This window comes from Bactrocera latifrons, unplaced genomic scaffold (genome assembly GCF_001853355.1).
Source record: "Bactrocera latifrons isolate USDA-ARS-PBARC rearing strain unplaced genomic scaffold, ASM185335v1 scaffold_33, whole genome shotgun sequence".
In the NCBI taxonomy this organism is placed as follows: domain Eukaryota; kingdom Metazoa; phylum Arthropoda; class Insecta; order Diptera; family Tephritidae; genus Bactrocera; species Bactrocera latifrons.
This window is the reverse complement of record NW_017536963.1, coordinates 92,922-101,457: the sequence shown is the minus strand read 5'-3', so window position 1 is coordinate 101,457 and position 8,536 is coordinate 92,922.

Here is an 8,536-nt window from a genome sequence, read left to right as displayed (position 1 = left end):
TTACTTAAATATTTTTACTATAATAAATATATATACACTTACTTATACATACATATATAATTTTTGTGTATTGAGAAAGAAGCGTCGAGAGTGAGATATTTGAATTAATTTTTGAATAAATTGCTAATGTAAAGAAACGCGTCATATTCCACATTTCTATGCAGTAGTATTTTCCTAAGATAATGTAAAGAATTGTACTTTATAAAGATTAAAATATTTACAAACACACATACTTTGTTAACTACGATGTAACGCATTTAACGAGAAATATATAATATATATGGTATATTCGGTATACCGGAAACTAAAAGTTACTTTGTTTTTCTTTTACTCTAGCACTTTGGAGCTAGCAGTTCGAACAAAAAACTCGTTGCTGGAATCCTACGCTTAGATTCAGAGAAATTTTAGTAGTCATTAGGGTGTTAAAAAAAATCGGTTGCAGCCAAATTTAGACTGGAGACATAAATATGCATATTTTCTTACAAAATGATTTCTACAAACTAAATTAAATAAAAACCAGTGGCCACTGAGCACTGCCCGATCGAGATTCATGCAATAAGAATGAACATCTCACCGGATGCTAGCTGCATTAGCTGTGTTTAAATGAGTTAAGCCGCCACTCACTCCAGAGATAATGAGATCCCCAACTCCTCTCTCACTGGAAGTGAGAGAGCAATTGCTAAACGTCAAAACCTACCGAACTTTGACAGTTGACTGGATTGCGTAGGTTTTGACGTTTTGCAATTGGAAACGGCCAGATTGAAATTATACGAAATATATAATATATGTGAACGGAGGAATTTATTGCCGCCGTTAAAGATCTCTACTAAAAATTTAAAATAATGAAAATCAAAGAAAATGCGAAATTTAAATATACATTATGAAACCTTTTTTAATTTGATGCATAATGGAATTAATTTTCTGTTACAAATGATTAAAAACATTTATTAATTTAGAACTAACAGGCTTAATTCACCTTATTAAGTATTGAAATATCGAAAGTCAGTTGTTTTAACATACCATAAAATCATAAAAAAGGAATTAAGTAGTTTCGCCATACATTAAAAATTCAATATATAATAATTTGCAATTGTAATAAATGTTGGGTGTTTTAATTTAAATGCCCAAAAATTTTTATTTTGTTCAATCTGGCCATAATGGAAAATGTTGTAAAAAAACGTTTATTTTGAGGCGCTCTCACACTGGAATAAGTTGAACATCCCTTTATTCCTGCTCATACACTGCGCCGCTTGAACACCTCACGCGACTCTACGGTTATACAATTCACCGATCCTGTGTGCATCTATTTGAATCGTCAGCAATCCAGAGCGCCAAATCACATCATTGATACATTGATTCATCTGCAACTATCAGGACACATTCGAATACAGATCATCTCTCATTGCTTCATATGGACACCGTCTCGTCGAGTTGATCATCTGGTGCTTTTATCTATATTATACTTTGCATATTTTGTGGTAAACAGGAACCATTACCTGTTCAAATAAAATGAATTGTAACATAAATTACACTTGCAGTCTTTGGTTAATATGTAAAGTGGTATTGAGTGAATAATTGAAAAGCAATTAGTAGGTACACATTTAATCAAGCTGTTTAGAATAACTTGAATGTCCCGCTTTTGCCGGGTAAATGCAGACACACCTTGGAACTTATACTTTTAGAAATCTACGTGAAAAATAATTTATGACATTCATGAAATATAAATAAAACACTTAAGCAAATTTGTGATAGGTTCAGATAGTTTTTACCCATAGATAGCTGATATAGAACTATCGGAATTTTTTCGTCTGGCATCACAAAGAACTTTACATAGCAGTCCGAGTGCATTGCTGAGTATCTCTCCTAAAAAGATTTAAACAAAATTGACTTTTGATGGCAATTAGCGGGAAGCAATAGAAAATACTTTTGAGGTTTGTAGTTCTTCAGTTTCTGAGATATTGATCTGAAATTTTCAGGCGTCCTCCTTTCTCCTAGTAGTTGCTCATTAAACGGAAATGTCGGACATTTAAACTTAGCAATCGGAATCAGTGTTTTTATGGAAAACTTTTAAAACTGATTTTTCGAATTTAGAAGGCATTGTTAAATCACACGATTTTAATGGCTTCGTCATAGATCCATGAAGCGAGATAACGCGCTCATTGAAACTTCCTTGAATTCATTGATTATTTAGTTGACTGTATGGTAAGAAGTGAAGTTTTGTTGGAGCCAAAGGGCGTCCCCATCAATAGCTCTCAATATAAGGAACAAAGTCATTAAGTTTGACTCTATTTACTATAACATTATTTGGGGAAATATAGTCCAATATAGGCGTCAAAACTGTGGCCTGTGGATCAACATCATTCCAAATGCGACAGTTTTTTTTTTTATTAACGAATTCATTTAAACAAAGGTGAGATTCAATGCTGAACAAAATTTTATTGTGAAAATAGGGTTCAATGGTCATATGGCCCATTTACCGAACATGCGACGCGGTTGATAGTTGTTCGGCTTCAATTCTAGCACAAATTAAATTTTGTCGAGTTATCAACCAAAATAAATGTTTTGGCAACCCCTCTATGGTTGTCGGAATAAGTCAGGAGTGTTATGGAAACTGATAGTTGTCGGAATCAGAATTGAAACCGATCAAAAAAAGTAGTAGGTGTCATGATGAATTCAGATATTATTATATTATTATACTATAATTCATAACTTATTAAACACTTGAATAGGATTGCTTCCAAATGTATTTATTTGCAGGTTTTGTCACATTAGTAAACAGCTGGTTCGAATATTGATTTTGCGTATGTTCGAACAGACGAAAATTAAATTAAATTCTGTGACGCCATTAAAAATCGGAATTGATTTGCAATTCTGACAGCTAAGCAATTCTGTCTTGGATTCGACAACACCCCTGACTGACTTTGCATCCATCGACTAAATAAAATATAAATCAAGTAGCAGCTGTCAAGAACAGAATTCCGAAAAAAGTATTGACCACACGCCTAAAATAAACACCCCTTATTTATAATATTAGGTTGACAAAAGGTCTTGCGGTATTTTCGCTAGTTGGCGCTGAGAGCGCATAATTCTAGTTACGTCGTCGCATCGGGTCATGCTTTACCTTTTTGGAAAGCTGATTTTACGCGCTAACACGTGTTTGATTGATTGTCGTTTCTTTTACGTCGTTCGTGAGTTATAGCGTCGCAAACATGGAGACATGGACATGAAGAGAAAATACGGCATATTTTACAGTACTACTACGATAAAGGCAAAAATGCCGCCAATAGCCGCCAATAAAATTTGTGCAGTTTGTGGACCCGATACAGTTTCCATTTCCACCGAGCTGGTCGAAGATGCGCCACGCTCCGAAAGGCCTGTCGTCGAAAATTGCGATAAAATCGATGAATTGATCGAAAGAGACATAGTAGCAGCCGTGGCATCGGTCAAGAGCTGGGCATGAGTCATCAAAAAAAATTTTATGAACAATTGAAAATTCAATAAAAATACCGCAAGACTTTTGACAACCTAATATGTTATAAGACGATCCTACAATCCAAATAAAATAAAATAATTTGCCCTTAATTCATATTTTTTTGCAAAAAATTAAATATCGTTTATTTATAGTCTAAGTTTTGGAGAATTATTAACTACATTTTCATAAACAAATAACATCTGAAGTACCGTTAAAAGTTAATATCATACAATTACCTGAAAGCTACGAAAAGAGCTATCATAAAGTTACCACAATATCTGATTGTGAAACAAAACCAACACTATAAAAAGTGAGACAGATACTCTATATGTTTTCAACTAATAGCAAAGTGGCTAAACAAAATAACAAAAAAATAAACTTTTAAATTGTTGTCGTGAATACACAGGATAAAATCATAATATTTTTCCTGGAATATGATAATATATTGGCACTAAACAATTCACTACAGTTAGGTTGTTACTAAAGAGGTTTAAAATTTCCGTCTGAGGAAAGTGCGACAAGTGTTAAGTTTAATACTATGTTCAGACCGACAATGAAAACATGTTTTCGTGGGAAAAACTGGTTTTCGCCCTAAAACTTGTGTTTTCGTCCTTGTAAAATCTGTCAAACAAAAACACATCCATGTGTTTTCGCTGAAAACTACTTGAAAACTTACATTCCACTCATTATAATGTTTTGCTGGCCCTAAATAGTCACTGTCAGCCTGGAAATCCAACGCATAACTCTTGTCAACAGGTGCTACTTCGGACTGAGTAGGCAATTGAGAAGCAAAGTCCTCTCTCGACAAACAAAAAAATTATTTGAATACAAAATCTTTTATATTCTGCTTTTGGAAAGCAATTACCCGATGCACCTCGCAAGTGCATTTGCCGGACGGCGGGCAGGATGCAGGTCGGAATTTCCATATGAAATAAAAAATTAGAATAGACTCATATTTTTTAATAACATATCTTCTAACTTAACTAAAAATGTTGTAAAAAAAAGTGTAAAATTTTACAATTTTTCAAAATTTGAAAAAAAATGGGTTTTGCCAAAAATTTTCCACTTTATGTTGTTTAAAAATATGTTCAAACATGACTTTTCTTGGTTTTTTTCAGTTTAAATAGAAAATAATTTAATGCCAAAGATATTAAATTTTACCCCAATTCGATCCGACGTTTAGGTTTTTTTCTATCTTGCCCGCCAATTCAGTAAAATCGTAAAAATGACGACCCGAGAAATCGCGCATCAAACGCTAATATATCTGCTAAATGCTCGATCACTATTTCCCTTCTAGCTTCGAAAATATTTCGAATTTCCATCTATAACTTTAAGGACATATTCTAATATAATTTTTAAAAATATTTAAGAACAAAAAAAATCGATTTTTTTAAGCTTCTAAATCAGGTTAACCCCCTTAGATTCCACAACCCACAAATGTGTTTTCAAAATATTTTCAATGTCGGTCCGAACATAGTATAATATATTTTTATAACGAAAATATAATATAATACCGAGACTTTAGAAATAATTCACCACCCCACACTCATACAAACAAAAAAGCCCTCATTCATGCCACTAAAAAAATTAGCAGATATGCCTTATTTGTCCCTCCACACATGCAAAAGCGTTAACTAAAATTGAATATAAGACTGCTCAAAGACAAAGCACATCCTCTGGTGACTTCAGAATTGATTGATGAAATTTTTAAAGAAGAGGCTAGGCATTTAAAAAAGTTAATTTACAGAAGGATGAAATCGGATTATAACTCCGCCCACTCCCCATATAAAACAGTTTTGTTAAAAACTGCTAATTTTGCGAGAATTCATAGAATAAATGAGCCACAAACATTAAGTTTCACTACCTCGAGTCAATACTTCACAAATTCATAATATAAAGATATATTTAATTTTTCTAAAAAGAGTATTTCTTTGTACCTAAAGTGGATAAAATCGCGTGAAAACTAGCTGAAGACCCATATAACTATGAGACTTTATGTAACTGAAATTTTTAACCATATTTTGCGATTTAGCATCATTAATTACAGGCCTAACCTTCTATTTGGCTATTATCATCTTCATTTTCATTCGAACGAATGAATTTTATTGCGTCTATTTGTTTTGCACTAAACACTCGACAAACAAATACGTACATCTCGATCTGATTAAACTATGAGTCACCCATCTTTGGGACGTAACTATAGCTTTCGATTATATTAGAAAAATATTTACTGTGGCAACAACTGACGTGAAAGGCCGTGAAAAAAAATTAAATAAACAATAATCCTACAGTAAATCTAATAAAGGGCGGTTATAGTCATAAAATCCCAATAGATAGTGATAGACGACTTTTTAGTATATACCTAAACCAATCCATGTAACCAAATAAATATATATTTTTTCGGCACAACGAAAAAATCTTTGCTTTTTCTTTAACATCAGCTCATATATAGTATTCATTAATTAACTTCAATTACCTACATATGGTGTATGGACAAAAGAAGCAGCGAAATTACATTACTTTACATACGTTTACATCATAATTCATACTTCGTAGTATTTACTGGAAAACACAACAACAAACATTGCTAATTTAATACCCAGATTTACGATATAATTAGCAGTTACTAGCCATTACTGACAATAATTATATGCAACTAGTTTGTTTAATGACTTTTAATCGCAAATATAATATCATATTTCTTCTACATAAATATGCCCATCGACATACAAATAGTAATAAAAACTCATTTATAGTTTGCTAAGCGCACTTTCTTGTCGATTTTGATGATTACAAAATAGCCGAAAGCAACGAAAAAATGCAAATGCATTGTGCAATGTAACTATTATTGCTACCTTTGTGCAAATGTATCTGAAAATTAAAAAAAAAAAAAATAAGGAAAATTGCACTTGTCTATCTAGATCTGAGTCTAGCTAAACTAGCTTAATAACACCATTTAATAGAATTCACGAATTTTTCGAATCAGAGCTGAGTCGATTTAGCCATGTCCGTCTGTCTGTCAGTCTGTCTGTCTGTCTGTATATGTACGAACTAGTCCCTCAGTTTTTAAGATATCGTTTTGAAATTTTGCAAACAGCATTTTTTCTTCAAGAAGCTGCTCATATGTCGGAACTGACTTATCGGACCACTATAAGAGTATAAATTAGTTTCCACACAAACTGAACGATAGGAATCAAGTTCTTGTATGGAAAACTTTCACATTTCACAATGTTTCTTCGCAAAAGTTGTCACAGCTTATTTAATAAGATAATAATGTGATCTCCGAAGAAATAGTTCAGATCGCTTAACTATAGCATATAGCTTCCATACAAACTGAACCCGGTTATGTCTTTAGATTTACTCAAACACATAGTTACTAAAAGAAATGCACTTGTCAAGGGTATATTAGCTCCGGTGGAGCCGAAGTAAACGTTTTTTCTTGTTTTTCATTAACAACAGACCGCTGCGCTCATTATTCCGAATTACTTTCCGTGATGTTACCCACAACACCGTGCTCTACTTCTTTCCTTACTTCTTTCCTTACTGCGTATTTTGTTAATGTTGCAAACACTTTTCATAAATACATTTTGGTATGGGCTTCAGCTCATTCGGCAAATTTTGTTTTATAACTGCGATCGACTGAAAACAGGTTAAACGCCCCAAATGGGTTGAGGCTGATCCACTTCGCCGAGGCCCAAAATATGGTTATGTGTTATACTAGATTCCAGCATAAGAAGATACATCAAGCTACATGGTTGTCTCCGGATCGAAAAACCCCCAACCAGATCGATCATGTTGTGATAGACGGAAGACATGTCTCCAGTGTTTTAGATGTGCGTGCGCTCCGAGGTCCTAACATCAACTCGGACCACTATCTTGTTGCTGACAAGATTCGTACGCGCCTCTGTGCAACAAAAAACGCACGCCATCAAACACAAGGAAGGTTCGACGTCTAGAAGCTGCAATCACAACAGACAGCCGAACGATTTTCTACTCGGCTTGCACTCCTGCTCTCTGAGAGCACTTGTCAACAACTTGGTATAAGGAAACTGTGGGACGGCATTTCAAACTCCTTACGTACAGCTGCAACTGAAACCATTGGTTTTCAGAAAGTACAAAAGAACAACTGGTACGACGAGGAGTGCCGGATCGCAGCGGAGAGAAAACAGGCTACCTATTTCGCAACGTTACGATCGACCACAACGGGCGGGATGGGATAGATACCGGGATTTGAAGAGGGAAGCGAGACGCATTTGCAGACAGAAAAAGAAAGATGCCGAAATGCGTGAGTAGGAAGAGCTTGATAAGCTGGCCGACAGGGGTAATGCTCGAAAATTCTTTATCGCATATAAGGTTCTATCGTATATATCGTATTGTGTGAAAAATTAAAGCCCACCGTCAACAAACTGATTGGACCTTATCAGTGTGTCTTCAGACCTGGAAAATCAACAACCGACCAGATATTCACCATGCGCCAAATCTTGGAAAAGACCTGTGAAAGGAAAATCGACACTCACCACCTCTTCGTCGATTTCAAAGCTGCTTTCGATAGCACGAAAAGGAGCTGCCTTTATGCCGCGATGTCTGAATTTGGTATCCCCGCAAAACTTATACCAACACCAAAAGCTCCGTCACAATCGGGAAGGACCCCTCCGAGCCGTTCAATACCAAACGAGGTTTCAGACAAGGCGATTCCTTAACGTGCGACTTTTTCAACCTGCTTCTGGAGAAAATAGTTCGAGCTGCAGACCTAAATAAAGAAGGTACCATCTTCTACAAGAGTGTACAGCTGCTGGCGTATGACGATGATATTGATATCGTTGGCCTCAACACCCGCGCCGTTAGTTCCGCTTTCTCCAGACTGGACAAGAAAGCAACATAAATGGGTCTGAGAGTGAACGAGGGTAAGACAAAATATCTCCTGTCATCAAACAAACAGTCGTCGCACTCGCGACTTGGTACTCAAATCACTGTTGACAATCATCACTTTGAAGTCGTAGATAATTTCGTCTATCTTGGAACCAGCGTAAACACCGCCAACAATGTCAGCCTAGAAATCCAACG